Source organism: Anser cygnoides, chromosome 14 (genome assembly GCF_040182565.1).
Source record: "Anser cygnoides isolate HZ-2024a breed goose chromosome 14, Taihu_goose_T2T_genome, whole genome shotgun sequence".
Classification (NCBI taxonomy): domain Eukaryota; kingdom Metazoa; phylum Chordata; class Aves; order Anseriformes; family Anatidae; genus Anser; species Anser cygnoides.
Window position 1 is genome coordinate 10,680,570 of NC_089886.1, and position 13,582 is coordinate 10,694,151.

The 13,582-nt window shown below is 51.9% G+C and overlaps 1 protein-coding gene across 3 annotated transcripts in view; it reads left to right on the plus strand.

Annotated features, from left to right (window-relative positions):
• NEURL1B (neuralized E3 ubiquitin protein ligase 1B) overlaps nucleotides 1-13,582 on the plus strand; it is a 129,280-nt gene that overhangs the window by 37,045 nt on the left and 78,653 nt on the right. The gene's annotated exons all lie outside the window — the stretch shown is intronic.

Consider the following 13,582-nt stretch of genomic DNA (forward strand, 5'->3'; position numbering starts at 1 on the left):
GATGCGGGAACAGGAGCTCTGGTGTCTGGGAGGTGACACCGGAGCTGGTGCTGAGCCCCTCCTGGGCACGCGGGTGCGAGAGCCGGGGAGCAGCACTCCGGCAGTGAGCAGCTACTGCAGGTATCCGGCATGGATGGCACCATGTCCCTGAGGAACGAAGCAAGGAGAGGGAAGCACAGCGGTTTCCAAGGTAGGAATGGAGAATTTGCCATAAAAGTGTAATTAACACATCCGGGTGTTTGGCACAGTTGGTTATCTGTTAGACCGTGTGCTGGCAATGTGTGCAGCCCGTGTAAAAAGGCGTACAGCAGCTGGGTAACAACGGCAGAAGTATACTTAACCCCCACTGCACCTTTTCTAGTGGTAGCAGTGGGGTCCTGGTGTTCTGTACAAATTTTGGTGATTTTTTTTTTTCTTTTTTAATTCTGGGAGAAAAACTCCCATGTAGCTTCTCTTGCTTTTGCACCTTCCTCCATTTGCAGTCAGACTGTGCTGCTGAGCAGCTGATGCCTTCTGCTCCAGTAGCAGCTGCCTTGTGTTGGGGGGGTAAAAAAAAATCCTCTTGAGCTTTAAAATCTGTGATGAATGGGGCTAGGCAGACCGGACAAGTCACTGTTTATGCTCCAGATAGGACGTGTGGATCTGAATGATGGATCTGAATTCAGTTCATCACCCTCGCTGGGCTGACGGACCTCGGCGGAGCCGCTCGGGTTTACACGGGCTGGCAATCTGATGTTTGTTGACTGGAGTTCCTTTGCTTCTAGACCCTTGTTTGTAAAGCACTATAAAGGGCAACAGAGCCCCTGGGGCTGCTGGTTGGGCTGGCAGGGCTGGAGCACGGGATTTTGGCTTCTGCAGGAGGGCTGGGCAGCCTCCGCCTGCTCTCCCCCCCGGGCGCTGCTTGGGGCTTTGGCTGCGCTGCAAGTCGTGGAAAGGTCCAGCTCCCAGCCCAGGCTGCCTGGAGCGGAGCCAGCTTCTTCAGGCGAGCTGCCTCCTCGCAGCACTCCGCGTTACTTTGTCAGGCGGTGCCCTCTGGGCCCAGGTACCCGCTCTTCAACTTCTCCGACGAGGAAATTGTCGACGCTTAGATCTTGTCGTTGTAAGTGCCGGTGAAACAAAGCCGCCCAGTCTGTCTGTGTGACGTGCTGGGTTCTCCAGGCTTGGTTGGTTTTAGTGATTCATGTACCCCTCGCTCCTGGTAAGCATCCTACTGCAGAAAACCCTCGTTGGGGTTCAGGTGATGGGCACGTTCATAGACCCAGGGAACACAGCGGGGCCACGCTGCAGGGGTTGGGGCACTCAGTCTTCATGGTTTACGCTGAGTTGAGACACAGCAACTGTAAAAATGAGCATTGGTCCAGTGCCGCCTCGTGTGCTGTGCAAAAGGAGACAGACACGGGTGGTTTCTGAGGTTCTCTGCCTACCAGGCCATTAAACTGTGCTTCGTAAAGCAGCTGAAGAACGACCCCATTCCTAGATCAAGGGAAACCACGTGCACTTGTTCTGCGACGGTGAGCAGGTCCTTTCTGGAGCTCCTTTGTAGCCTTCTGACTGCAGAAGAGCATAAGAAATACCTTTTAAATCTGGGACAGTAAGCTGTAAGACAGCTCAAATTCTGAAGGGAAAATGCTGCTTCCTTCAACACCTGAATCAGCAGCAGAAGCGTGTCCTTCAGGTGGCTGACAAACTCCCGCACCTCCACGTGCGCAGCTGCGATTTGCAGGGGCTCCCTTCAGGCTGCCAGGCAGGTGGCCTCCGCTGAAAGCTCCCCTCACGCTGCTTGCTCTCCAGGGGCAGCCTAGACACATCGAACCTCTTAAATGCCAAACTCCTCGCTTGAGGAGCACCTGCACGGAGCCCCGAAGGTGATTCCCACAATTAGTTCTACAGGATTTCTTCAAAAAATTTCTCCAAAAAATCCCGGTTTCAGACCGTGTGCCTGCACCGGGAGCTCCTCTAAGGGCGCAGTGACAGACCTGGAGGCCAGCTCTCGGCGTTTCTTGGAGCACTTCAAGGCACTCTTTTCGCTGCAATGCTCTCACAGCACACCCAAAGCCTGTGCGAGCAGGGTACAGGCTGTGCGCTCAGTGATCAGCCTGGGTGCAGGATGCACACCGGGTCTCCACCAACGTTTATTTCTTTCCCCAGATTTGCTATCAGCTTGCAGGCAGTGGTGGCCGAGACTGCTGAAGCGCTGCATGCACTGGTGTGGGGTAGGCAGTGAACTTAAAACCTTTGCTTGCCCAGCCAGGCACCACTTATCTTTTTTTTCTTTCTTTCCATTTTGTTTCGTTCCTTTCTGTTCCCAGAATAGCAGCCAGGGGTACACCAGCGTTTTCTGCTGGCTGTTTTTCTGGGCAAGGTGCTGTCCGTAGGGTGCATGCTGCCTGTGCTATCTCCTCCTCTGAAGCACGGAGCACTTAGAATTGCCAAATTTGGAGTTTCTCATTCCTTTTGTTTCCCCTCTCAGCCTTTATTCAGGGAAAAATGAGATGTGGGTGAGTCTGGGGGGGAGCAGCTCGGGAACCCCTGCCTGCGAGCGTGTCTGCTTTGAGCAGGAGCAGGGGGAGAAGCGGCAGGAGCTCAGCATCGTGGGGGCCACTGGGGCCTCGCGCCCCACATTTGCCCGTATCACTTCGTGTCTCAGGGGCTGGGGATCCCTCCTTGGCTCCAGCATTCGTGTGTCTGCACACCCTGCGCTGCCAGGCCTGCCTCCCTCCCCTTCTGCCACGGGCTGGCAGGGTTTCGCAGCCAGTTGCATTTATTGTCACTTAGGAGATTTTGATCTGTGATGCACGTGGGATTTCCCTCCCTGCCTTCCCCTCTCCCCCGGTAGTTTTTAGTTTTTTTTTCCCCTTTATTGCTGGTTTCTGCCATTTTGGAGAGAAGTGAGTGTTAGCGCTGTGAAAATAATGAAACCACCAACCATGAGAAAAACCTCAAGGAGTCGAGGGGACTTGTTTTCATTTAAGTTGGCAAATTCTGCAAGTGCTGAGCAGGAAAACATGATCTTCCCTGTTGTCATTTCTTTATAAGAAACAGCTTGAGCCCCGTGCACGGGGCTGTGAGCTCTCCGGAGGGCTCCGCACCGAGGAGCTGGGTTCCCCGGTGGGGCAGGCAGCCGGGGCCCCGCCAGCGGTCTCCTGCAGTTCGTGCTCCTCTCTCAATCTCCTGCTGCAGAAATTGGGACAGATCTCTGGATTTTAGTGGCGTGCTTTATTTTTTTTTTCTTCCCCCTAATTTTGTTCTAGAAAGCAGCCATCTCGCTCTGACCTGCCAACCACAACAAACAGCGGAGGATCCTGTCGCCTGCGAGTCTCCCCCCGGCAGCCCCTCGCTGGTCAGGGTTTATCTCCGAGCTTGGAGCCCAGCCTGGGCTTGGGATAACTTTGCGTTTACAATTTAGAGTACTATAATAAACAAGCAAATAGCCGCCCCTTTCCCACACACACACATATACCCTGCACGTATACATGCAGAGCGATGCTTAATTCTTGCTGTCCATGGGCCTGGGGGCTGTTTATATACAGCGCTGCGTGTTTATATATGGAGTTCATCTCCTCAAGTGAAGACAGATTAAGCAGCGGGGTGAATAGACTGGTTATGTGAACTGTGGGATTTCCAACCTAGAAATACTGCCAAGACCAAGCCAGACAAATTGGTAGCACAGCAGTGTTTCTCATTAATGTACATGGAAAGTTGTGCCTTGCTGATAATGCACAACAGCATCCTGTTGGGAGGTTTTGGGAACCCATCGGGGAGCAGCCAGCAGAGCTGCATTGGAGGCTGGGCTGTGTCTTCTCGCTTCCCTCTCTTTCTCCTCTGAGAACCTCGCAGGAGAAAAAAAAAACGCCATGCAACTCCCCTGTGCTGACATCCTGAAGTCTGTGGGAATATCGGCGTGGGGATGGTACGGTTTGCCGAAGAGCAATAAGGCTGTTCGAGCCTCCCTTCTCTCCCCACAGCCACTCCCTGCTGGATGTGGTTTCCTGGGTAAGCGGCTGTGGTTCCCATCTTCCATCCCAGCACGACTTATTTCAAAGTCGAAAATAAGTCTACCTGCCTTAATCATATGTGGTGGTTTCCTTTGCTGCCCCAAGCGTTGACGCCGACACACAGATCTGTGGGCTGGCTTTTGTGTTGCGCACTGGAGAGCTCTCCCGTGCCCTCCAGCCCCGGCACTCCCAACGCTTCACCTCCCAGAGACCGCGGAGAGGAGCAGCACACCGGAGGTGATGCTGGGCTGCCCTGGGACCGGGCTGCTCATTCTGCTGGGAACCTCTGGGAAAACACCGGACGAAAGAAAAGGCTCACGTCTCCATCTCCCCACTCCTGACCGATTTTTCCAAGCTGGGGGTGGGCAGGGGCAGCGTGTTCTTGGACCAGACACTTGTTTATGGCAGGCTTTGGAGCGGAGGGCGTCTCCCGTCTGGCACAAAAGGTTAGTCACCTTCAGCCAAACAACAAGAGAGGCCACTTGGACTCATTGTTCAGCGTCAGATAAAGCAAAATCCCAGTGATCCCAGGTGGGCCAGGCTGGGAGGTGCCCTCTGCTTTCCCTTTGTGCCGTCGGATTGGCGCTGGGAGCCCAGCCTCGTGTCTCCTCTATTTCTGCGCGTGACGGGCACTTTCGTTATGCCATGGTTTCTGTCATCACTTACGATACAGCTGCTGGTTTTGGCAAGCACGTGTGTCCCTGTGTAGGCACGGTGGGGAAAATGCTGGAGAAGGCACGGAGTTGTACGGCGTGGTGGGGTGTCCTGCAGCTGGCCAGACAGCGTGGCTGGTGCCAGGGGGCTCTTGCGGGGACCTTCTTGCCTTTCTTTGTGCCGGGGAAGGAAGCTGGCAAACGGCTCGCATTGTTCGGAGCCAGGGAACAACAACAACTGGCTGGGGTGGGACCAGGCCAGCCCTTTGACCTGCTCCATCGTGACGGATTAATAGGAATAGTGCACGAGTCGATGTTGTTGGCTGGTTCCTACTCATCTCCCCTCTCCTTTCCCAGCACTGCCTGTGTCGGAGCTGTGTTGAGCATCAGATGAGCGGTTCCTCTTCTCTTACCTGGCTCAGAGCCTCTGCCTGCTACCTGCAGAAGCGGCACCATCACAGTGTTTCTCGAAGTGACGGCACCAAAAGTTCTTGGATATTTTGAGCCGCTCTGAATCGCGCTACCAGCTCTCTCACTGCCCATTAGTGGTTGATTTATTCGTTAGGATCAGTGTGGGTATGCTTCTCGTACAGCTAAAATGCTGTAGCTAGCACTATTTGCTCCTTCCCCGACAGTGTTTCCTGAGGGGGGTTATGTTGCTTCAGGATATGAATAATCTGGGTCAGCCTGTCCCCAAATCAGTCTGAATTCCTTCTAGTAACTGTCATGTCTGCAGCTGCCACATCGTGCCTGCCTGCTGAAATGACGGAGAATAGATATCCTTGATTCATGGAAGGCAATAAGAAAGGCAATTTGAGTTAAGAGCTTGGACTTGGCATAGAGATACTCCAGAAATGCCCAGGAACGAATAAATATAGTTTTGACCCTGAGATAAAAGAATTGTGCTCTGACAAAACTTGACCTACCTACATGGCAGCTGAGGCTCAGAGCAGGGTCTGGAAGAAGACGAGTCTCCCACTTGCTGCAAATCTTCGGTGGTCCCATTTCCCCTGCGCCACGCCCTGCTATCAGAGCTTGTGCAGGATGGCCCCGGCTGGGTCCGTAAGCGTTGTCCGTGGGGTTGGAGTGAATCTGGGGGATGCTCATGTACCAGTGGCTGATCCTCAGCCCTTGGAGAGCTGCTCTTCACTGCTATCTCACCACCCATCCTTGGCTTTTATTTATTTATTTATTTTTAATTTTCTTTTGAACACATTCCTCATCTCTTCCCCAAATCCTGTGGAGTTACCTCTGGTTTCCATCAGCAGCTCTCCGTGCGCCGGCCTTTCCGTGCTCCCCGAGGGTTTGCCAGGTGGAGGTGCAGCACGCAGCGCTCTGCTCCACCCTCACCCGGAGGCTCTGCAAACCTGGGCCCCATGAACCTGGGAAGCTACCGGCAGGCTCGGGCAGTGCAAACTCCCCGATCCCGCTATCAGTCACAGGCATGACTCACGGTGTATGCAAAAAGCTTGCGGTGCTCTTGGCAAGAAGAAGAATTGCTTTACAACTGGCAGGGATCCTCCCTCCAGGGCAGATAGCAGCTATTTTATTTACCCAAACCCATTAGAGTATAAAAGCACAATATGAGCAAGAGCTCGGTTTGCTGGGTATTTTATGTTCCTTGATGTTAAGCCTGGCTGAGCTGCCCAGCTCCCACTCAGAGGTGACCCCACAGTTCCCTCAGCATCGTGAGTGCAAGAGGGATGTGATTTTAGGGTTAGGCGTCCACGAGGCTGCCGATGGAGTGAGCGGTGCTGACTGCCCTGTGCAGGTTTGCAAAGGGCTCCAACTTGGCAAGAGTCCTCTTGGCTGCTCGGTGTTTTTTCCTTTAGAAAGGCTCAGTTCTTATCTTGCAAAAATATAGATATTTCTCCATGAAGACAGAATTTCCCTCGTTAAACATCCTGGCTCATCTGCTCCAAGAAGCATTCTCCTTTCATTATTTGGGTTCATTTGCCAGATTTATATAATTATTGAAGGCAACATGAAACAGTGAAAATAACACTTTATGGGATTGGTTAGACTTTTTATAAAGATCTTAACTCAGTGAAAATGCCCTTCTGACTTGCCATCCTCTGTCAGGAGTTGCATAGCAACTACCTGCCCTCTTAGGTCCTGTTTGGAACTGAATATTTCTTGTGGAGAAGATGAACTTGACTTAAAAATAGATATTTTGCCCCTGTTGAGTCATTTTTCACTGGAAAAAAAAAGTGCTTTGAGTATGACTAAACTTTTCACAGATCGGATCTGACAATGGACGTTTCTTGACATTTCTAAAATGTTTTGTTTGGGACAGCTGGACTAAAACCAAAAGAAACCAAGCGTTGGACTGAGTGATGTTCCCCCCTCATCCAGAGGCTTGAGGATGTTCCCATGACATGGAGGACAATGCATTTTAACAATTTATTTTTTTTTGCCCAAAAGATTTTCATTTATCCCAAGAGTAAAAGTGACTTTGACAAGGATCCCATGGGAGTGGATCCCATGAAAGATCCCCTAAAGAGTTCCACCTGGTACAAAACGTCGGTGTTTATGGGACTACCCCTCAGGTGAGCTGGGTTGGGAGATGAAAGAGGAGCTTCTCCGGCTGATTTGTGAGTCTGATACTTGGCTTGCCTTTGCCAGAGTTCCCTGAGTATTTTGCTCAGGGACAAATGAAGCTCTGTATCTGGGCCAGATTAACGGTTCACGTTTTTCAGTCCAGCAAGCAGGAGAAAATAATGGGAAAAAGATTGGGTCACTCTGAAATGAGAATCCTTAGGAGCTGGTGCTCTCCCTGGCCCTGTCTGCATGAGCCAGAGCAAAGCGTTCCTGGTTTGCACAGCCCTATTTCAAAGCACGAGGACAGAGCAGAAAAGATTGAAGGATAAGAGACCTCATGGTCTTTGGGTGCCTCACACCGTGAGGATACTTCGGATGCTGTTAAAGCTGCCCCTTTGGAGGGTCGCTGTCTGCGTGGCACAGGAGGGGTGCAGGCTGTCTTCCTCCACCGCTGCACCTCGATGTTCGGGCTGGAAGAATTAAGAGGAGGCTGATGAGAATCATTCGGCTAACTGACAGCTACTGTGGGGGAGACGAAAGCTTCTCGCAGATGCTCATGGCAAAGGCCAGAACCTGATGTGAGTAGCACCAGAGTGATTTTTCTCAACTCGAAGAAGAAGTTTGGCTCCTCTGCCTTTGTGTGACCCCTTGATTTAGCACCTCCGGTCCTCCCGGGTGGCAAAGAAATCGCGGCAGAGCGGGCTGTGGGTGTGAGCGCTCGGTCCCTTGCTCTGAAGGAGCTGCGCTGAGGCTGACAGCGAAGGCAGTTCGCACATCCCTCATTAGTGGGGTCGCCTGTAGCTTGCGAGCACAGCTGCTCCCGCTGCCGGCCCCCGGGGAGCCGCAGCGCTGCCAGGGCGAGCGCAGCACCCTGGGTGCCTTTCCATCCCATTCCGCTCCCCTGGGTCCCTCCCCACGCTGAGAAGAGGGGTGAAGCCTCTGCCCTCGTTGCTGTCAGGACAGCAAGTTTTTCACTCTCTCATGACAGCTCAGCCATGACACTTACTTTTGCCGCCAAGCCTCTCCTCATCTCCCTTCTTGCACCCCGTGTAAATACCCATTCATAGTGAGCCCTTCACGTCGTTTGTGCAAATATATTTCCATCTAGTTAGAGCTATTTTCTCCTGTGGGATTTCTCCATGAAATCCATTTGGTAAATGAGTCTTTCATCCCCTAAGGCTTTGCAAATCTCTTGTGCAACCTCTGGCTTTGTGTTTCACGTTGTGCCTTTTTTTAGGCTAAGCAGATAACCTCGAGACCCAGTGTGATTTGCTTTCCCTCTTGGTCCTTCCAGAAGATCACAGGACTCTGTGAAATATGTATTCTTCGGTGGTTATGAAGAAAAATAAAAATTCCAAGTATCCCTGAGGAGGGGAAATAAAGGCAGCAGCAGGGATTTGTTAACATTTAGGCAGAATCAGCCAAGAGCCTGACGCTGTCCAGATGGAAAGACCCACTTCCTGGCTGCAAAGATAACTCACTAAAGGAAACACGAGTTGTGGCTGCACTGGCGATGAGAAATACAACCCCTGCCAAGAATTCACCCCAAGCCCGGTGGGAGCTGCCTCTTTTTCTTTCCCTTGTGCAAAGGGTTCAAGTTTATTTAGTTGGGAAATATGCCTAGAATTTCCCGAGGAGGAGCGGTGGCTAGGTAAAGCCCTCGCGCGGACCCGTGAGAGCTGGGGTTGGTATCTTGCTGCTCAAGAGGCTGCGGATGGCCGTGGGGAAGGTCTGGGTTTGCTAAGGTGTGGGTGCCTGGCTCAGGCTGATGGTGGCCCAGAGTCCTGCATCGCTCCCTGGTTGGACCTGGGCTGCTGGGGACACAAGGGCACATCAGACACCTCCGTGCCAGGCGTCTGGGCGGGTGCAGGAGGGGACATGAGGGCACATCTGGATGGGTGCTGGAGGGGACACGAGGGCACATCTGGATGGGTACAGGAGGGGACACGAGGGCACATCTGGGCGGGTGCAGGAGGGGACACGAGGGCACATCTGGACGGGTGCTGGAGCCTGTCCACCCCGAGCAGCTTGCGGGTGTCTCGGCTCGGCGGTGCGCGGTGCCCGAGGCACGCACAAGTCGGTGTCAGATCTTATAGCTCTGTCCCTGCAGCAGGTATTTCTGAGCTCCTTCTAGGAGGATGATGCTCAGCAAAAGGATGAGGTGGGTGTGGACGAAGAGCAAAGGTTTCGAGGTCTGGTTTCATACAACAGGGCTGTTTGGTTTGGTTACCCTGCCGTGAGCTCGCTTTGTGCTGGGACTAGCAGGATGCGCGAGCGCTTTCACTGCAGCCAGCGGGCAGAGGATCTGATGAGATTATCTTTGTCTGTGTAGTTTGCTTTCCCCAAGGTATTCAATAGCCTTTTAAGCTACAAAATTAACTGAGCAAATTGAATACAAGGCCATAGATCAAGAGTTACTGGCTTGTGATTTAACGTAGAGGCAAGCACAAGGTGTATTGCAGCGTGTATTTAACGCCCCAGCTCTGGACCACCTCGCTGTGCCACGCAGTTATGCATACATAACTTATTTCCCTTACTCAAAATGTCTGAGCTCATCCCAGCCCGGTGCTTGGCTTCAGCTAGTGGCTGTGCCTCAGACTGGAGGTGTTTCACAGCTTTTCCTTTGTTGCCATGGCAGGGATAAATACGTTAATGCATTTGGTTTGGGGGGTTTGAGATTTTCCTGGCTGTTAAATTGAACCTGAAGAGTAGGACAAATTTAACCTAATGTGCAGGATAAATTTAAAACCTTTTTTTTTTATTTTTTCCCCTATGGAGTTGTGTGCTTTGCTCTACCTGGGAACATCCTGATGTTAACTGGGCATGAGATTTTTCTCTGAGTACCAGAAGTCAAATGTCGAAAATATTCTGTGTGTGGGATGTATTTGGGTTTGGAGTTTTACAGAAGTTCCCAAATTTTATTTTTTCTCTTGAATAGATCCAAATCCACTTGATAGATTCAAATCCACTTTTTGTGATCTTGGCTTTGTAGGCAAAATGACAAAAGCGGTGGCACCAAGCTTGTAGCTCTGGGGAAACTAAGAGCCTGTGTAAGAGTTGACAAGGGAATAAAGATTTTTTTTTCTTTAAAAATAATTTTTGGAGTAGTTTGCCTGCTTCTGAACATCACAAATGGCAACAGGCTTTGGTTTTTCCAGCCTCAGCTGAGGCTGGAGCTGTATCAAAAGACCGGGGCAATCTTCTTCAGTCAGGTCTTTCTTAAGCTTCTCTCGATGCAGATTTCCTCTCTCTTTTGGGTCAAATCACTCAGAATCCTCTGACATTTTCTCACAAATTGCTTTTTCCAGCAATTCTGCGTTTTCTATTTATGAATTTTTCTATTGTCCTATCAAAGTTGGTTAGGATCCAGCGTGTCACAAGTTCACCATTGTCTTCTGGCCCCCACGCTGAGGGCATCATTTGTCATGCTGAGATCTGGAATGGGTCCACGCTGCACTTGCCGGTGCCTGGTCACCCCTCGTGGCACATGGGGCAGAGCCAGCGTGGCTCTGCGGTGGGAAAAGCAGCTTTACTGTGGGCTGGAGACTTTTTTTGCTACTTAAATATTTGATTTTCTCTCTTCTGTCTATTTTCCAGCTAAGACAGCCAGGAGGTTGTGTAAATAGCTCATAAAGTTGATATCGCCCAGGAAGAACCTGAGCTCCCATCAATCTGAGATCGCAAGGGAAAATAGCGTCTGTTTCCTGGAGAGCATGCTTCTGCCCGACAGAAATAGCTGCGTGGTGCGGGTCAGCGCGACATGACTGCCAGTCCTCCTAGGAAGGAATAAACCAAAAAATGGTACAAGTCAGCGCTGTGGTGTTTGGTCCAAGTGCCAGGGAAAAGGGATAGGGGAAAAGTGATGGCAGAGAACAGCACGGATCAGAACCGAGAGCTGCTACGGGACCGTGGCTGAGAGGATAGGTGGCTGCTGTGTTGTGTCAGAGGGAACCCAGGAGGAGATGGAGGGAGAGGAGTGAGGTGGCCAAAACTGCTGTGCATCAGCGGGGCCAGGGCTCCGTTTGCTCAGGGAGAGAAGGGGGAGGCCGTGGTGGTAGAGAGACAGACGTACGTGACATTTACAGTGCAAACGCTGCACAAATTTGAGTGGCACCTAAAAATGAAGCTGCTCCGGGAGCAGAAAATGATGAATTTGCTAACTGAAGGCTGGTCCGAGAGGGCTTTGTGGAGTTTTTGGGGAGAGCTCACGGGCCTGCAGGTGCTAGGGCAGGCTGATGGAATCGCTGAGGTTTAGTGCTGGCCACTTGTGGGTTGGGAAGGATGCTCATTAGCAAAAAGCAGAGCTGTGCCTATTAGATGAGCTTTTGCTGAGAGCAGCAAAACTTTTAGGCACTCTCTTCAGCCGCCTTAATTTGCTGTTACATAGCTGACCTTCCACAAACGAGCCATACGCATTAAGCACCCTACAAAGAGCATGCATGTGCCTTCAGGGGTCTTCATGCTTGGCTGCAGCCACAAAAGCCTCGCACGCTAGCTTGTTTACTGCCAGATTCCCGGTGGTGACAGCCCTGGGATCTCGGCATCGGGCTGGGACGGAAAGGTCCCTTCCCTTCCCTGGGCAGAGTCTCCCAGTGCTGCCACCTTGGAGATGCTGTGGTTACTGGGATAGCTGGGAATCCTCTCTGAGGCTGAGGAGGAGCACACGGAGGCATACACATCCCCGTGTTGGTGTGATATCCCTTGCCCTCAGCTGTCTCAAACCTTGGCTGCACCCTGTCTGCTGCAGACAGCCCATGCTGCGTGCCCAAATCCTGCTTCTTTTGCCTCATGAGCCTGTCGCAGGCACAGCACTGGGACTGCTTGTCCCAGGGAGGGTTGTGAGAATTTCTTATGGAGCTCAGCACGTGGACAGCCCTGCCGGCTCCTTGTTGCAGCAGCTCCGTTTGCCAAGCGTGCCCGGCTCAGTCCAAGGGAGTTCCCCCATCTCCTGGTCTACACCGACAGAGCAGCGCTCGTGGCTTTCAGGGCCGGGTCTGAGCTTGTGCCAGTTGGCACTCTCCAGCCCCAAACTGTTATGATTTGCTCCAGATGGTGTGTGTGACTGCCATGCCCCGAGTTAGCTGGTTGCTCGGCTCAAGATCTTGCTCTTGGCGTTTCACATGCAACCATTCCCCAACTTGCCTGTGGATTACGAGACGAGGAGACATTGGGCTCTCGTGTACTCCAAGAAGCCTCTGTGCCTGTCCACTTTAGATATTAACCACTTCCCAATAAATGCGTCATGGGCAGAATAAAGAGGAGGTTGTTGCCCCAAAGAGTTTGCGGCTTAAATGGAAACTTTCAGCAGAAAGGGTGGAGGCTGCAAAGACTAATGGCGAAGTGTCAGTGATCCCAAGTTCAGCTTGCATTGCCCTGTTTTTTGTTTAGATTTGGTTTCGCTGCTTTCCCTCGTGTGTTTTCTTGGTGCCTTCTGAGTGGGAAGAGGAGGAGGTTTGTGAGGAATGTTTCGATGAAAGAGCTGCGAGGAACTGAAGGAGCGATATTCAGTGCCAGGCAAGGGATTGAGAAATATGGTCTGGGTGCAAGGAGCTGTGGATGGCACCAGAAAAAGATGCAGAAGTGTTTTATTTATTTATTTATTTATTTTTTAATGTTTTGAGGAAGTTTGTTGCTTCTGCCCTGCCATGGCTCTGCTTCTGCAGCATCCAGCCTCTACCTGCTGTCTGTCTTCTCTTCTGTTCATCTTCCACCTCTTCCTAACCATCTCTCTTGGAAAATCCCCGGGTCCCTCTCAGCCTGAAGCTCAGGGTAATCTCTTAAGGTTAGGGGCTCTCACTGCAGATAAATTGTCCTTTGGTAAATCCTTGGCTCGCAGTCTACTGTGAGGTCTCCTTGGCTCAATGGGCCTGAGAAGACGGCACAGGAGACACGTGAAATATCACGGTTGTGTGTGTACAAGGTGATAATGAGCTGTCTGCGAGGAGGAAGACGCGGGCAGTCATCTGTTACTCAAGGTGTCCAGGCAAAATAAATGGCCTCGCCCTCACGCCTGGAGCTGAGGACAGTGGGTGCCTCTGGAAGCAGTGCAGACGCACGGACACCCCTGGATATTTAGACTCTCCAGAATTCCCATGCCGTGACAGAAATCGCGTGCATCGAGTACATAAAACTTGCAGGGAAGTGAAGCCAGCCCATTTGGTCTTATCAGCAAAGCCGATGGGTGTACGGGTGCGTTAGCTGAGGTCAGGGGGCTCTGCCACCCTCAGCCCGTGGTCGCTGCTGTGTCCCCACGGTGGCAGCGGGCGGCCCAGCTTTCACCTGGGTGCTGCGGAGGAGCTGGCGATGTGCTGTGCCTTCCCTCGTTGTGTTTGTGCCATGAAGCTCCGCGTGAGCAGCGGGTGAAGACGCACGAGCTATTTATGTTTTCAGCCG